We start from the raw sequence: 17,976 nt of genomic DNA on the forward strand, positions 1-17,976 counted from the left end.
CAGAGAAGAGCTCAGGGACAGGAGACAGGACACAAAGAGGATACACGAGGCATGGCATCATGACACCTGAGCTGGTTCAGGCCTAAAAAGCATGAGGTCAGAGGTAGGATCACAGGAAACTCCCAGTCCCAGGCACTGGATTGACAGGTGTAGTAACCTATCAGCCAAGTGCCTGCTCCTGCCTCCAGGGATTCAGGCATGCCTGTCACCTGGGAGGTAAGGGTTTCACCTTTCCCCACCATGAAGACAAGATGCCTGACCCTACCATCTACTATGTGGCTAAGATGGCACTGGCCAGACCCAATCTCCTTATTTCAAGAAGACAGGCATTTACCACAGCAGACAGCCACTGGTTGAAATAGTATCATGAAATTTTACCTGGACTGGGCTCATACTGAAATCCCTTCATCTGCACTTGTCAGGTAGCTAGGATTACAGGTGTGGTGACACCTGACCACTTTTCTTTTTACTGTGGTTTTTCTTAACTATTTTACTTTGTTTCTGTCTATTTACTTATTTTAAAATATGAATAGTTTCTATTTTAGATGCCATTGGTTGGTTGTTTCCAAATGTCAGAGTTAAAAAAAAAAAGACTATGTAGAGAAGCATGCTGCAGATTTTTCAGGGTAATGTCCTGATATAGGGAATTACTTTGTCATGACTAAACAGACAAAACATGGGAACATTACTAAAGCAATACTGGTAACATTATGATAAACAGGCCAGTCTAATTTCCATTGCTATTCTATCAGCACTGAGATGGGTACTTGATAAAAGGAAGTGCCTTTAACTCATTATTGTATAAGTTCAAATTTTAAGATCAGATGGCCTCAAGGGTCTAGCCTTTGGTGATCACTGCCAGGAGGGTAATAGCTGGAGTATGTGTGAAGGGAGGACACTGTGTCTAGGAGGAGGTTGAGAGTGGAGATGATGTCTTGCTTTTTCACAATTCACGCTTGGGGGAACCAACTCACTTCACAAACCAACCCGTTCTTGAGGAAGGGCTCCTAGGACCCCATTCACTTCCCAGTGGTCTTAGCTCTTACCTATTGGGTATCACCTCCCAATACTGCCACATGAGGATAGAACCTTCCAACAAAGAACCTTTGAGGGGTCATACTCAACCCATGCCCAAGCCATCACAGTAAGGATGGACCACTGATAGATATATTCATAATTGTTTAGACTATTTCTCCACCTCTGAATCTGCTTTAAATGATTGTTTTTGTGTTAATTGTCTTAAAAGAAAATATCAATTGTTCATAATGGCTTGGGAACAAACATTCATTTTGTATGTGTGGATCCTAATTAGAGAAGACTCGTTCTTCTGGAGAAATCCTGGGCTGAGCTACTTGCAGGCTGCTAATTGTTGTGTTAATAGGGGTCTAGGACCATTCAGACTGTGGCACAGCAGGAGTTGCCAGTTGCTTATTAACTTCAGCAGGGTGCTGGGGACCCTCACAGGGGAGCTGTCCTCCAACTCAGCAGCTCCATTTATTCATGTTCCTTTTCTTTTAAAAAGAGGTTTTATTTGACATTACATGGGGAATAAAATGAATAAGTCCAATCTATAGTCTGATTCCTGAGGAATGTAGCTAGGCAGGTAACAAGTTGTTCTCTTAGGAAGCTCAGATCCTGACATATGCTAACTCAGCCCAGGAAGAGGCAGCTACCAGGAACTTCCTTCTAGGGGTGACACAACTGGTCATCCTGGATTTTGTCATCTAAACAAAAGCAGTTTTGCAAATTCCCTTAAGAGGTAGTTTGTATATACGGAAGGTGGTCCCTCAAATACAGATGAATCTCTGGTGCCGAAGTGGTATGGGGTGAACATTGAAATATACAAAGAATCTAGGTGCTGGTGGCTCATGCCTGTAATCTTAGCTACTCAGGAGGGCAGGATCTGAGGATCAAGTTTGAATCTGAGGAAGCAAGCCTGGGAAGGGAAATACATGAGATTCTATTCTCTAACTAACCACCAGAAAACTGGAAGTGGAGCTGTGGCTCAAAGTAGTAGAGTGCTAGCCTTGAGCAAAAAACCCATCATGGACAGCACCCAAGCCCTGAAATCAAGCCCCATAAACAAAAAAGAAAAAGAAAAAATAATGTCAAAAGAAGTGTGCCAAGTCAGGGCTTGTCACTTCAGAAGTAGAGGGACTAAAGTGTCAAGGTGCTTGGCCTGGCTGACATCAGGCCTAGAAACCTGAAATAAGCTGGAGGGAACTCCCTTCAGGAGTTTTCCCCTTCAGGAAAACCCCTCCAGGGAACATTCTGATGATAAGCACATCAGCCACTGTTGTAACCAGTTGGTCCAGAACAAACTTGGCCATTAACTTCTGCAATCATGCTTGCTTTCTGTGCTATTTCCTACATCGTCTTCTCCACCTAAACTTGCTTACAAATACTCTGTATGAAGTTATAACTGGAGCTCAAACTTTAGAGAGGACTCCTCTGGGCCCACTGGCATAAAAGAAACCTGAGTTAATCTAACCTCTCCAAGTGTTTCACTTGGCTTCTCAATGGTCTATTCATTTTTCGATGACAAAGCTACCTAGAAACTGGAGGTCTTGAAAAAAATAATAAAAAGGTCCTACAAACCTCTTCAATTCCCCATCCCCCACTGTTTAGAAATCTTAAACAGATGGCTACAATTTACTTTGGGCCTGCTGCTGGCATCTCTTCTACATTAAGCATCCCACATGCCCCATCTTCTGCAGCCTATACTACATCCCAGAAGCACAATTTTGTTGTAGCTAAGGGGAAATTTCTAAAGGCAGAAAGCCTGGATCCCTGTCTCAAAGCTTTCGTAGCCCAATAGGACCTGGTACATATAAAGCAGGTTCAGAGCTAAACATTTAGCAGAAATCACAGTAATTATTGCATCAAGAACCGTACACTTGAGCAGGGATATGCCCATGTTTGACTCATCTCAAAAACCAAAGAAGTCATTATCAGGGCTGATTGAAGATGGTTAATTTAATGATGGTACGTATACCCATGCTTATTTCAATAAGCATGTGTCCTAACTATATTTCAAAAATACTATCTATTTCAACATATGTGACTCATATATGTGTATACATAAAACATAATACAGAGACAAAAATATTTTACGGTTGGTTGCGTTTTGTTCTAATAATAATTGATTTAACACTGTACAAAATGCTTTCACTTTTAGCTTGCCTATAGCTGTGAAGAAAGGATAGCTCTTGAACTATAGGATTTAAGATTTACTTTTAGCACTATTCCTTATCATCGCCATTCCTGATTCTTGATTTTTTTTATCTGTGAAATAAAATGATAGCATTTATAGCCCACGAAGGAAGAAATGGGATTATATCGTAATACATTCAACATAGTGTCTGACAAAGAATTTCTTCCTTTTGGAGGGAAATACAGCAGAGTAATGCTTGGTATGGGTACGTATGTGGTTCAAGGAGACTGCTGTTGAGAAAAATCCACAAATAGACTTCATTCAACACATTGAATTAATTGAATCATTCCCCTCGCCCCCATAGTACCACCCAGCTAAAGACATGCCTTCTTTTAACAAATCTAAAACTGCCACTTTATCACTTAAACCAAGCACGTTCACTTTTACCTTGCTTTGGGGGCACCAGTTGCTTTCTGAGAGGCAGATTTTCACAAAGTGAAGGGCAAGAAAATAGCAGATCACACAAAGATTTAAATAGAGCTGACATTAACGTGAGACTGACTGAGAGCTTCTCCATATTCACTGAACTACAGAATGTGCACAGGAATTTTAAATGTTTAGTTTTGAATTTTCCTTTGATTTTTAAATGTTATTATTAACTTTGACTGTACTTAGTCAAAATTGTAATAAATCCAGGAATAAAGCATGATCTATATGTTCTCAGAATAATCCATAAAATGTCATCACTATTAGTAATAGCAAGGTTATTGTCAATGATAAGAAGACTTAGGAATGTTAATTAGATGGCATTTTATGGGGTATATTGGCTCCCATCCTTGTTGTGGTAATAAAGGCAAGGAATTAGTTAGGAAGCAGGCTACTGATGGTCTACCTTCTTGTCAGGACTGATGCAAAAGAAAGTGAGTATCCCTTTTCCCAACCCAGAATATTTTTCTGAAAGACAGTTGGGAAGAAGGGGAGCTGGGGAGGAGATGTGGATAGGCTATTGAACAAATGATCACCTGCACTAATTTGAACAGAGTCAGATGGAGAAGCACAGCCACAAATTATGACTTAGTACATGACACATTTGAAGTAACAACTATCTTCTAATTTTCTCCTGACTGTTAGCCAGATTAGCTTATATGGCTGCGAGTTAATTCTTATTCTTTCCTTCCTTCCTTCTTTTCTTCCTTCCTTCCTTCCTTCCTTCCTTCCTTCCTTCCTTCCTTCCTTCCTTCCTTCCTTCCTTCCTTCCTTATTTCCTTCCTTCCTTTCCTCCTTCCCTCCTTTCTTCCTTGCTTCCCTCCTTCCTTCCTTGCTTCCCTCCTTCCTTCTTCCTTCCATTTTCTCTCTCCTTCTTTCTGTCCTTCCTTCCTTCTTTTCTTTCTTTTCTCTTTCTATATATTTTTATGTAGCTATTTTTATTACAATGTCACTGAATTATAAGATCTTAGTTCTATTTGGTTAGTCCTCTACTGTGTATTGTGTATTTTCTAATATATTACTCAGGTTGAAAACATTACAGACTTTGATTCATTCCAATTTTGACTTATTATCTACACTTTGTCTTTTTTGATTATAAGATCTGAGGTCTGTCTTCCATGACAAATAGGCCCAACATTTCTTTTCCTCTCACTCCCACTCTTTCTCTCTGTCTCTTTTTCTCTGTCTGTCTGTCTGTCTGTCTGTCTGTCTGTCTGTCTGTCTGTCTGTCTGTCTGTCTGTCTCTGTCTCTGTCTGTCTGTCTGTCTGTCTGTCTCTCTCTCTCTCTCTCTCTCTCTCTCTCTCTCTCTCTCTTTCTCTCTCTCTCTCTCTCTCTCTCTCTCTCTCTCTCTCTCTCTCTCTCTCTCTCTCTCTCTCTCTCTCTCTGTTTCTGTGGTTCTGGTAATGAACTTGGGTCCTCATGCTACATTTGATGCATATTCCACCAGATCTTCTGAGCTTTGAAATCAGAAAGTGCATTCCTCAAATTTTGGAAAGCGTATTTTGCTATCCCAAATAACTTTGCATTTTTATATGGTGTGTTAGCTTCTTTTCCTTGCTACTCTTCTTTCATTTCTTCCTCTCTTTTTCCCTTCCTTTATCTTCCTTCTTTATTTTTCTCTTTATCATTTTCTTCCCTACTATAATTATATTTATCAAGTACATGTATATTAAAATTTAAGAATTTGATTGTGAACAAAACTGATCACATTCTTTGTCTAAACAATTTGCATTCTCTGTGGAGATGACCTACAATATGATACCAAGGTAATGAAAATGCAAACATATACACAGACACAGACACAGACACACAGACACAGACACACACACACATAGACACAGACACAGACACACACACACACACACACAGACACACACACACACACATTAGGTATTGACATATCCAAAAATGAAAAATAAGTCAGACAAAGTAAAAAGACAAACTGTGTAGGTGGGACTGGGGAGGCACATTTCCATGCACTTCTCCTTTTAGGGAGAAAGACAGAAAAATGGGAAGAAAAAACAACCTTTGCTGTCCCAATTAATATGTGAGTGCTTACACAATTCTTCTTGTTGGTTTAATTTCTGAGTGCTGAGATGAGGGACATGAATCTAGCTCCGAGTTGCTTCTCTTGCGTTTGGGTAAAGATAGGAGCCCTTAAATGTCTAAGGTGGCAGGGAGGTACAGTCCTCAGGATTGCTTGTGAAAGTATCAAATTGTGATGCAAGTTCTTACTCTAGAATTCACCTCCTAATAACTAGTACACTCTTTTACTAGTAATTTGAGGGTGAAGATTGCATCATCAATGCCATTTTTAGCTCCTCAAATTACACCAATGAATGTGGTTACTCTGATAGCCATCAATTTGCAGTATATTGCTATTTATACAATCTCAGCCCTCCAGGACTAAGTGTAATCCATTGCTTAATTAGAGATGTCCAGGTGGGAGAGAAGGATCCCATTTGAAGTCCATGAAGTAACCAATAAAACATAACAAACTGAGTAGATTAGAGGAAGGATGGTTCTGGAAGGACTCAGCAGGACAATACTGAGACCGTAAGAAAGGCTAGCAGTAGATTGTGGACCAGTAGCATAAAAAAGCAGATTTCATAAATACATATGCTGGGACATTCAGTTTTGCCTTAGGCACCAAAGCACTTGGATTTACATTACTTGCCAGCAAAAACCTGAAGTAGATTCCAGATTATATGTTTGGGTTTTTAAAAAATACATTTTCATCAAATTGATTTTGATAATATGGAAAGAAGTAGAAACCCAATGTCTACTTTAAGACTTTCATCAACGAAGGCAGGTAGACACAGTAGTTCCCTGGTAAGCAAGGCTGCCATGGGGAAATCAGTTCTATTAAGAAATGGAAAGGGTTTGTTTCTTTAAATTCTCTGTTCCCACTCTGACTGATTTTCAATGAAAACTCATTGTTCAAGCAGAAAATGTTGAGACTCTCAATCTCATTTTCTTTTTGACTGTTATAGTGCGGGGGGTGGGGAAAATAAATATTTGAAAATAGCCTAATCTGTCATTAGAACTTCTCTGTGACTCTGGGTCACTCTGTGTTGTGTCTGCTCCTTTCAACACTAGGCTCAAGGAAACTTGAAGCTACGGAATTTCAACATAGAGTGCATCTGGGCCAATAATAAAATCTACTGGAGGGCTTTGGCCTGTGCATCAGTACTTTTGGTAGTAAGACATTCATTAACTATCCCAGCCTCTCACTTGTTCTCCATATGTAACAAATGACAATATACTTCAATGTAACCTCCAGCCACTGGCCTATTTCTCTTCTATAGTTACAGATCATCCAGAGATTTGTGGTAGCCATTGTCTTCCTCTTTTCTTATTTTTGTCCTAACCAAATGTTACTAGTTTGATTGAAAATTGTTAGATTCTGTAAACTGAAATGTAGCTCCTTATAACTGGAACTCAAATTACACTTCTTCCCTTGTATATTGTGGTATGTCGCAGCCATACAGCAATGATGCTAATGTCATTTGAAAGAGGACACAGGTCTTCAGGTAATCCCAACAGTCATTCTGAACCTTTGTCAAAAGGCTGCAGCACCTTTGAGATGTTCTGTCTCAACAAAATACAATTCCATTTCACTCCTGGCATTGCAGAATTGATTGGCTTTTGTAGCTTTGGTCACAGGGAGAGGGATGCTCTTCTCTCACTGTGCTCCTATTTCAGATGTAGCTTTGCTGTTCCAAATTCCACTGCACTTTCTCACAAGAAAGGGATGGACTTCAGATATAGAGAAGCCTACAGCAAGTTAGAGGAAAGAGCTGGGTCCATAAACACTGTTCTTTGTTAACCTACTGCTTCTTAAACTCATGTTTCAGTCCATTTAACCTTCTAGCATATATACACATTGTAGTCACACAATTACAAGAGCTAAAGCAACATAACAATTATGAGGCTATATCATGGCAAATCGACTCAAGAGCTCAGTGACTCTATTAAAATTTTAAAGGAGTTAATCCTCTGGGAAGTGTTCCTATTAATTAAACAAAGGTGAAAGAAAATGAGTTTCACACTTATTCTCAGCAAGGAAGAAGGTGGGCTATAGCTGGAATGCAAAGGAGCTGTGTGAGCACAGGCAAATGTATCACTTCCACAAAATTCTTGGAGGGTTGTGATGTAGGGTCATTTATCTGCAAAGCAATCTGGGCCAATGTTTTTCAATCTTTCCCGGAGAAGAAAGATTGTCATTCAGAGTTGTTGTCTGGACTCCACAGAGATTTAACCCCTGCACACCTAGGCTGTAGCCCAGGAAACAAGACATTCAGCTTAGTCACTATAGAGTTCTGCAACAGTACATCATGGGATATATAGGAGAGTGGAAATCTTTCTGGTGGAATAGATTGACGGCCAAGGGAAAATGAGAGAATGTGGTCTTTTTTCCCCATTGCCTCTACATCCATGTCACCTAAGAGTATAAATATTTTGCATATAATTTTTGCATTTAAGAAGATAATTTAAAGGTATATACAGTTTCCCCAACATATCTGAAAACAGATTTTTTTGCCAATGTATGCCATACATGACCATATCTGGTTATGGATCCTAACAACACAGCAAGTGGAGCTTCTGGCTATGAGAGACTTTTTGCTCTGGATTTTGTGTACTGTCTGTGTCAGAAGAACAAAAGGTAGACCTACATGGTCAGTGGATTGTTCCTCCTCTAACTTGCCAATGTGAGCAAGGGACCTTGTAGATAGGCAATTAATGATTGAAAAGTTCATATTAATGAACAGTTTAGGAAATTATGTTCATTATGTTTCCTTCCTTCCTTTGTTCCTTCCTTCGTTCCTTTGTTCGTTCGTTCCTTCCTTCCTTCTTTCCTTCCTTCCTTCCTTCCTTCCTTCCTTCTTTTCTTTTCTTTTCTTTTTTTTCTTTGCATTTTGTTTGCTAGTTAAACTTTCTGTATCTGGGCCACCAGGGATTAATTATGCCCTGGTGCCTAGAAATAGTAGAAAGGATCCAAGAGAGAAAGCCTCCAAAGAAAAATTATCTTTCTCTATTTACAACTTGTCTTTGGAGAGAGGAAAGATGGGTTCTGTCAAGTATAAGACAAACATGAAGGGTCCAGTGAAATCTGGATTAAGAAGAGGTAAAGTGAGAATAAGTTTGAAGGAAAGGACTCACGTTCCCTAGAAAGAGTAGGAAACAAGAAACAGGAAATTTTGGTACAATGAGTTCTGATAACATGTGTAAGGAAATGAGAGAGGGATCTGACAGGCATGATGGTGAGCAAAAATGAGATGTAGCTGAAATCATTCCTAGCCTGATTCATGGGGACTTCTGGGAGTGCGGGCATGGCCTTTAGCTTCTCCCTCAGGGAAGTTATGCCCTTCTAGATATTTCAGGCTGAGATTGTGCCTATTAGCAGAGGAATAATGTTGTTATTCATCGTTAACAGTTTATGTTCACAATGCCTGGCCGAAGGGTGTGTGAACTGCGAACCCTGATCTGGTTATCATAGCCCCAGAAGAATCAGGAAAGGAGACCCACTTACTGCAACAAGATGAGAAAGGATCATCTTATATGGTCATATGTATATAGCTATTGAGCTATTCTGCTCATCTGCTAAGATTATCCTATTTGTATATAATTATCACAAATAAAGGAATCCATGGGACCTATGTTTCATTGGGTCTGGCTTACTTCACTTAGTAGGATTTTTTCCCAAGCCTTTTCATTTTATTTATTTATTTTTTACAAATGAGGCTGTTTCATTCTTTTTGATGGAAGCATAGAATACTAAGCAAAATGAATTCCAAGACATGGACACATATTTTTTAATGTATTATGTGATCTTTTTGTTTCTTTTGTATGTTCTTTCTCCTATGGTATATCCTCTGTTGTAACTGTATTTGATTTTGGTATCCTGGTATTGCGTATAAGTTTATATGAATTAGGGAAGGGAAGGGGAACAACAGAATGATGAGACAAAGGACAAGGGGGGAACCAATGCAACAGTGATACCTACAAATATGTTGGAAATGATCTGTACGACTTGGTGGGGGGGGTTAAGGGAGGGAAAGTAGGAGAAAATTGAGGGAAGGGGTAACAAGTTCAACAAGAAATATATTACCTTACTTATGTAACTGAAACCCTTCCGTACATCACCTTGACAATGTAAAATAAAGAAAAAAAATAAAAGAATTCTTTGCACAAAAAATAAATACAAATTTAAAATAAAGATGAGAAAGGAAAAAAAAGAAAAAGAAAACCTCAGAACTAAAGAAAAAAACAAAGAAAATACAAAAATTGAAACAACAGAATAAGGGAAATAGACCTTTGAGAAAAATAGTGGAGATGAAAGGAATAAAGAAAGATAGAATTGATTAATACAGTAGTACGACAGGGACAGACAAAGGCCCTGGAGACAGGCTCAAAACGTGCACTATCACAAATAGAGAAGGTAAAATGGAAGTTTGGAAAATAATGTTCAATTGAATGCTTGAAATTTGCTCAGAGAATAGATCTTCAGAGTTCTTACACACACAGACATGCAGACACATGTACTCAGACACTCAGCTCTGCAGAGGTTATTGTGTGAGCTGGTGGATGTGTGCACTAACTCTATTGTGGTAATCATACACAGGTATATTCAATCACACATTGCATATCTTAAGTTTATATAGTTTTATGTAATTTTATTTTTCCATTGTATTTTAGCAAAGCTGAAATGTTGTGAGATCCTGGAAGGAAAAGTATTCCTTTTGTTTCAAAACTTTAGTTCAACAATAAAAGACCCTGAATAGCCAAAACAATCCTTAGCACGAAGAACAGTGCTGGAGGAATATCAATACCAAACTTCAAACTCTACTACAAAGCCGTGATATTCAAAACAGCTTGGTAGTAGCACAACAACAGGCCTGAAGACCAATGGAATAGAACTGAAGACCCAGAAAGGAACCTGCAGATTTTATGGCCACTTAATCTTTGATAAGAGATTTTTTTTTTTAAAAAAAAAGGGATGGTAGAAATACAACCTCTTCAGCAAATGGTGCTGGCAGAATTGGCTAAACACATGTAGAAAACTGAAGTTAGATCCTTATATATCACCCTGCACCAGAATCAACTCCAAATGGATCAAAGATCTCAAGGTAAAAGCAAACACCCTGAACATATTGCAGGAAGGAATAGGGAAAACACTTTGGCTCCTTGGCATAGGTTGAAACTTCCTTAATAAAGATCAAGAATCAACAATAAATCAAAGAAAGGTTGGATAAATGTGACTGCATTAAACTGCAGAGCTTCTGCATGGCAAAGGACATAGCTAGCAAGACCAATAGAAGACCCACTAACCATACAACAAACAAGGGCCTCAAATCTAAAATATACTTGCAGCTCAAAAAATTAAATTCCCCCCAAAACAAATCCCCAAAGATAAAACCACCCTATTACCAAGTGGGCTAATCTTAAAGAAAGATTTCTCTGAAGAGGAAATAAGAATGTTCAATAGATACATGAAGAAATTCTCAACATCTCTGGCCATACAAGAAATGCAAATCAAAACAACATTGAGATTCCACTTCACCCCAGTTAGAATGGTCATTCTCAAGAAATCTAATAACAACAGATGCTGGCAGGGATGTGTCCAAAGGAGAATGCTACTACACTGTTGGTGAGAGTACAAACTTGTTCAGCCACTCTGGAAAGAAGTATGGAGGTTCCTCAAAAGACTACACATAGAGTTCCCCTATGACCCAGATACCCTACTCTAGGACATTTACCCAAGTGACCATAAACAAGGCCATATGAAAGCTACCAGCACAACCATGTTCAATGTAGCCTTATTCACCATAGCTAAGATATGGAACCAACCCAGATACCTCTCAGTAGATGAATGGATCAAGAAGATGTGGTATATATACACAATGGAGTTCTGTGCTTCCATCAGAAAGAATGACATTGCCCCATTCTTAAGGAAATGGAAAGATCCAGAAAAAAATATATTAAGTGAAGTAAGCCAGACCCAAAGAAAAGTAAGTTGCATTATTTCCCTCATTTGTAAGAACTATAATAGGTCTCTGATATTCTTAACAGGGGATCTCAACAACCTAATTGATAAGTGCATAGGACCATACATAATGAAGTGTATCAACATGAACTCCAAGAATTGGAAAGAAGAGGCTCTGTATGTAAGTCTGCATGTCCTGTACATAGTTTCTTTTTATCTTTTTTTTGTTTTCGGTACCTTGTGTCTTATATGTAAGTTTATTTGATCTGGAAGGAAAAGGGAATCACAGCAACAGCAGGACTGAGGATGAACTAATGAAACATTAGTATTCACTTGATACTATGTTGGAAATGAACTTTACAACTTGATAGGGAGGGGAGTAAGGAGAGGTAAGTAGGAGAAAATGAGGGGTGGGGTAACAGTGTTTAACAATCAATGCACTTATTACCTTACTTATGTAACTCTAACCCCCTTTGCCTCATCACCTTTTCAATAAAGATCAAAAAATAGTTCAAGAACTTGATCTACGATTTGTATTTATGAAGAGACAATTACCCAACCACGGCTTTCAGTATCCAGCATCCGAGTCTAGGGAAGAGAATATCAGAGGAATGATTCAGTGTGTGCAAGAAGTTGGCAGTGTTTGCAGCTTGTCTTATTACCTGATTCAAGAAGAGAATCTAAAACAAGGATACAGGTTGACCCATTGTAACATTGTAACAATGAGATATACAAGACACTATGAACTTTACAACTTTGGGCATGGTAGTGGAGGAGTTGGGAGTTGGGGATGGAAGGGGAAAAACAAAGGAGGAGGTAACAATGCTCAATAGGAAATGTACTCATTACCTTACTCATGTAACTGTAACCCCTCTGTACAGTATTTTTACAATAAAATAAAAAAAGAGAATCTGAAGCACATAAGAATGGAAGCATTGTTTTAAAATAATAAACTTAATAGATTGCCAGATGCCATGATGAAGGCTATATGGGACCACCACATCCTCTTGGAAGCAAGTAGTGCCATCTTATGTCCATTTTCTTTGGGTTTTGTGTGGTGCTGAGTGAGTTCTTGGCTTTATGCCATTTTCAACACATTAGCATTCACAAAATAGGCAAATGTAAAGTTCGTTTTTCACCATGGTGTCTTGTCCTTCTCATTGTTACAATGGGTCAACTTGTATCCCTATTTAAACATTTTGTTTTTCCCCTTCCCCTCCCCAAATTAAAGAAGTGTATATACAAGATGCAGGGCACTGACATCAAATACAGTGAAAATAGGGGTTGTACCATGGGGGAGGAACATACAAAGCAACAAAAAAAATGTGGTACATATACACAATGGAATTCTATGCCTCCATCAGAAAGAATGACATCGCCCTATTTGTTAGAAAATGGAAAGACTTGGAAAAATTATATGAAGTGAAGTAAGCCAGGCCCAAAGAAACATAGGTCCCATGGTTTCCCCTATTTGCAATAACTAGTATATGTCTAGGACAAGCAGAAACAGTCAGATAAGTTAACGTTAGGGGAAATGAACCCCAAGATAAGGACTTAAATGGTTTTTCTTTCTTGTAATTGTTTCTAACATGTTTATAAGATGATTTCTTTGTTGCTTTGTATGTCCCTTCCCCACGGTATAACCCCTGTTTTCACTGTATTTGATGTTGGTATAATTTGGGGAGGGGAAGGGAAAAAACAAATTGTTTAAAAAGGGATACAGGTGGACCCATTGCAACAATGAGATGTACAAGACTTTACAACTTTGGTGCTGGGGATGGGGGGTTGGGACGGGGGTGGAGTGGTGAGATGGGAAGGGATGGGAAGGGATGGGAAGGGGAAACAAAGGAGGAGGCAACAATGCTTGATAAGAAATGTACTCATTATCTTGCCCATGTAATTGTAACCCCTCTGAACAATATTTTCACAATAAAAAATAAATAAATTTTAAAAAATAAGTTTTAAAAATAAAAAAATTTAAAGAAGAAAAAATAAAAAATAAAAAATAAATGTACTCATTACCTTGCTCATGTAATTGTAACCCCTCTGTATGGTATTTTCATAATAAAAAATTAAAAAAATTACATGGTACATTATAAATATGTTAGAAACAATAGCAAGAAAGAAAAAATAAACTGTTTCTATCATAGTGTAAAAACATTAACTTGAACTTAATATTAAAAATCATGGGCTGGAATGTGACTTACTGGTAGAGTGATTGCCTAGCATTCATGAAACCTTGGGTTTGATTCCTCAGTACCATATAAATAGAAAAAATTGGAAGTGGCACTGTGGCTCAAGTGGCAGAGTGCTAGCCTTGAGCGAAAGAAGCTCAGGGACAGTGCCTAGGACCTGTGTTCAAGCCCCAGGACTGGCAAAAAAAATTACTTTCTTTTTCTCTCTTAATTGGGTCTTTGTTTTTCTAAACCAGTAATAGAAGTAGGCAATATGAAATAAATCCTAGGAGAGATCTGTCAGTTTGTGTGGTTTTCTTCTCTTATTCAATTTGGAATCAGAATGGAAGCAAATAGTCATTATGAAATTTAACCTTTATATTGGATGCAGGCATAAAGAAAATTGTTAACAAGCTGTGTCCTTGAAACCATATGTAATAGCTAGAAGAATGTTGACACATTTAAAAAAATTAATAGCAATGTATGTATAACATTTGACATTTGGAAAAAGATTTAAAAATCTGAATCTCCTTGTATCAGAGGCTGGGTTTTCTAGAGGCAGAGCCTCATACAAGAATTTACATGGCCCACTTTTACTAAAGGCATTGTCCACAAAACATAACAAAAATAGCCAACCAAACAAGCAAGGAAAATGCCTCCCATAATCAGAGCAGAGAGAGTTAAAGCAAGGGAAGATGGGGAAAGAGATTTTGATGATATGCAAACTTGCCTTATTCTGCGGAGCTTTGAGTCATGAATAGAAGAACTCTGTAGTCTTCACTGCCTTTTAGATACTCAAACTAGGCCTTTGACCACTAAATTAATCATTGGTTATTGTCTGCTTTGTTTTGGCCATCATTTATTATTTTGGGGGAAGTTGTCTCCAAAAAAATGAGGTACTTGTGAGCCAACTTTATTTCAGCTAAAGGATGATGCCTAGGTCTGGGGCTTTGGGCTGAGCACAGAGTGTCTTCTATCCAGCAGGAGACAGATTTAGTTGTGTGGGGAAACTTTGTATGATCTTGATGGCCTGAGCCAGTAACATCATGCAAGGTCACATGTTCTCTTCATAGCACAGAGCCATACTGTCCAAGAGAAATGTAACATGGGCAACATAACTGAAGAAAAACTTTCTGCTGGCAGGCACTGTTGGCTCATGCCTGAAATCTTAGCTACTCTGGAGGCTGAGATCTGAGGATTGGAGTTCACAGCCAGCCTGGGCAGCGAAGTTGTGAGCCTCTTATCTCCAATTAACTACCAGAAAATTGGAAGTGGTGCTGTGGCTCAAAGCAGTAGAGTACTAACTGAAGAGCTCAGAGACAAAAGCCCCATGACTGAAAAAAACAAACAAGCAAAACAACAACAACAACAACAAACCCTTTCTACTTGCCCTATTTAAAAAGTAAAATTAAAGATGTACCTATTTCATGGTAACCATATATATATACACACATATATATTTATATGTATATATATGCATATATATATATATATATATATATATATATATATATATATATATGGGGGACATGTCCACGTGTCTGGTGTTTACTGGATTGGTCAGCACTGGGCCCAAGTATAGAGGACTTGTTGCATTTCAGAGATCTTGTACAGCTTGCCCTTGAGGAGCAGAATGAGGTATAAACATGTCTTTAAAGGGAAATGGGGAAATTATGTACTTCACCTGAGTATCAGTTTCCTCAACTGCACAATATAATGTTTGCATGGCAGAGCTGGACTAGAGGCAATGTGTTCAAGGAGTGAAGCACGCACCTGTCCCGAAGTCAGCATGACTGATGTGTCACATTACCAGTGAAGCACATGTCTACTCGTTTCTGTCCTGTCTATTTCCCATTTCTTTTTTTTTCCCCCTCATTATTGCATTGTTTTCTTATTCCATGTTCTTTCCAATTGTGTATTGTTTCTTATTCCATGTTCTCTCCAATTGTGTATTGTTTTGCTCACAAATTTGAATGGAATGTATCTGAAAGCATTGTTTTAAAGTTAAATAGCATATTCAAGAAAAAAGTTTTCCAAAGATTAAAGCTATTATAGTTGTCTAGTCCAAGTTCTATCCTCAGAGAGGAAGAAATTTGTTTTCCTCTTTCCATCCTTTCTTTTCCCCTCCAAAGAGCAAGAAACCCTCATTCTATAGGCCTTCCTGGTATGGTGTGAGTGGTTTTTTTCAGGACAGGTTACACTGGAGCCATAAGTGACCAAAAGAAATGCCATTGCCACATTTATCCAAGATATTACATAAAACAAACAAGTGTTCAATTCCACGAATAATCCATAGGAGAGATTACTCTTTTTGTTGCTTTTCTTCTGCAGTGTGTCCCACATTCTTATTAACCAACAGATGGCATTGTGATTGTGTGATCACTGTACTGGATATTATTAATAATGGGACTCGGAATCCAGCCTCCCTTCCTTTGCTAGCACTGAAAACCTTGAAATGTTCCCAATTTAGTTCAGTCTTATTTTTGACCTTAGTGGATTCATCATGATTTGCTCTTGGGACAAATGTCTGAGTAGTTTTCCCACCTGTAAACAGAAGCCTTCATATATATTGTAAATGTACCCCTACTTCACAAGGAATCAAAAATAAGCATTTTTCTCCAGAGAAACAGAGAGTTGAAATGTTCTCTATGAACACCAGATACACTTGCAATGCTGAACAACAAAGTCCAATTGAATTCTACCATGAGGCATGTCAGGAATTTTACATTTTCTCATAGTCATATTAAAAAGTAAAGAGAAACTTCTCTGAAGAAGAAAGAAGGATGGCCAATAGACACATGAAGAAATGTTCAACATCCCTAGCCATAAAAAAAAATGCAAATCAAAACAACATTGAGATACTACCTCACTCCAGTTAGAATGGCAAAAATCAAGAACTCTAACAACAACAGATGCTGGAGGGGATGTGGACAGAAAGGAACCTTACTTCATTGTTGGTGGGAATGTAAACTTGTTCAACCACTTTGGAAAGCAGTATGGAGGTTCCTCAAAAGACTTCACATAGAACTCCCCTATGACCCAGCAATCCCACTTTTGGGCATTTACCCAAATGTTTACAAACAAGACCACACTAAAGCTACCAGCACAACTATGTTTATTGCAGCATTATTTACCATAGCTAAGATATGGAAGCAACCCAGATGCCCCTCACTAGATGAATGGATCAAGAAAATGTGGTATATATACACAATGGAATTCTATGCCTCCATCAGAAAGAATGACATTGCCTCATTTGTTAGGAAATGGAAAAACTTGGAAAAAATTATATTAAGTGAAGTAAGCCAGGCCCAAAGAAACATAGGTCCCATGGTTTCCCTTATTTGTAATATCTAGTATATGTATGAGTCAAGCGGAAAAGGTCAGATAATGTGATGTCAGGAAAATGAACCCTTAGATGTGTATTTTAATGTTTTTTTTCTTTCATGCATGTGTTTCTAATGCATTTATAAGATTATCTCTTTGTTGCTTTGTATATCCTTCCTGCACAGTATAACCCCTGCTTTCACTATATTTGATGTCAGTATAACTTGTGGAGGAGATGGGGAAAAACAAGTCGTTTAAGGATACAGGTGGACCTGTTGCAACAATGAGAAGTACAAGTTGTCATGTCCAAAACTAGCTTTACAATGTCGGTGTGGGGAGGGGGGAAGGGGGGGAAGGGGAAGGATTGGGATTGGGGGGTAGGGGGGAGGCTGGGAAGGGATGTGAAGGGTAAACAAAGGAGGAGGCTGCAATGCTTGGTAAGAAATGTACACATTATCCTGCCCACGTAATTGTAACTCCTCTGTACAGTATGTTCACAAATAAAATAAAATTAAATTAAAAAAAAGTAAAAAGAAACAGATCAAATTAACTTCCAAAATATGCTGAGTTTAGCATAATAAAGAAATCTTTTCTTATTTTATCTATAATCAAACGACATAGGTTTTCACTTGCACCAAAGGAAAATTGTATGCTGCATGGATGGCAGAAGTCAAGACCCATTCCCTGTAATTCTTGGTAGACAATGTCTTAGGCTTTGAATGTGAACTGGTCAAAAAAAGATTAGGCCTATGCTAATTAGGATAGTCAGATTCAGGCAAGTGTAACATCTGGAGTTTGTATAGAAGGGCAGGGAGCCATGCTTGGACAAGAAAAGAGCTAGTTAATGATC

The sequence above is a fragment of the Dipodomys merriami genome, unplaced genomic scaffold (assembly GCF_024711535.1).
Source record: "Dipodomys merriami isolate MVZ:Mamm:240054 unplaced genomic scaffold, mDipMer1.0.p SCAF_7, whole genome shotgun sequence".
Classification (NCBI taxonomy): Eukaryota; Metazoa; Chordata; class Mammalia; order Rodentia; family Heteromyidae; genus Dipodomys; species Dipodomys merriami.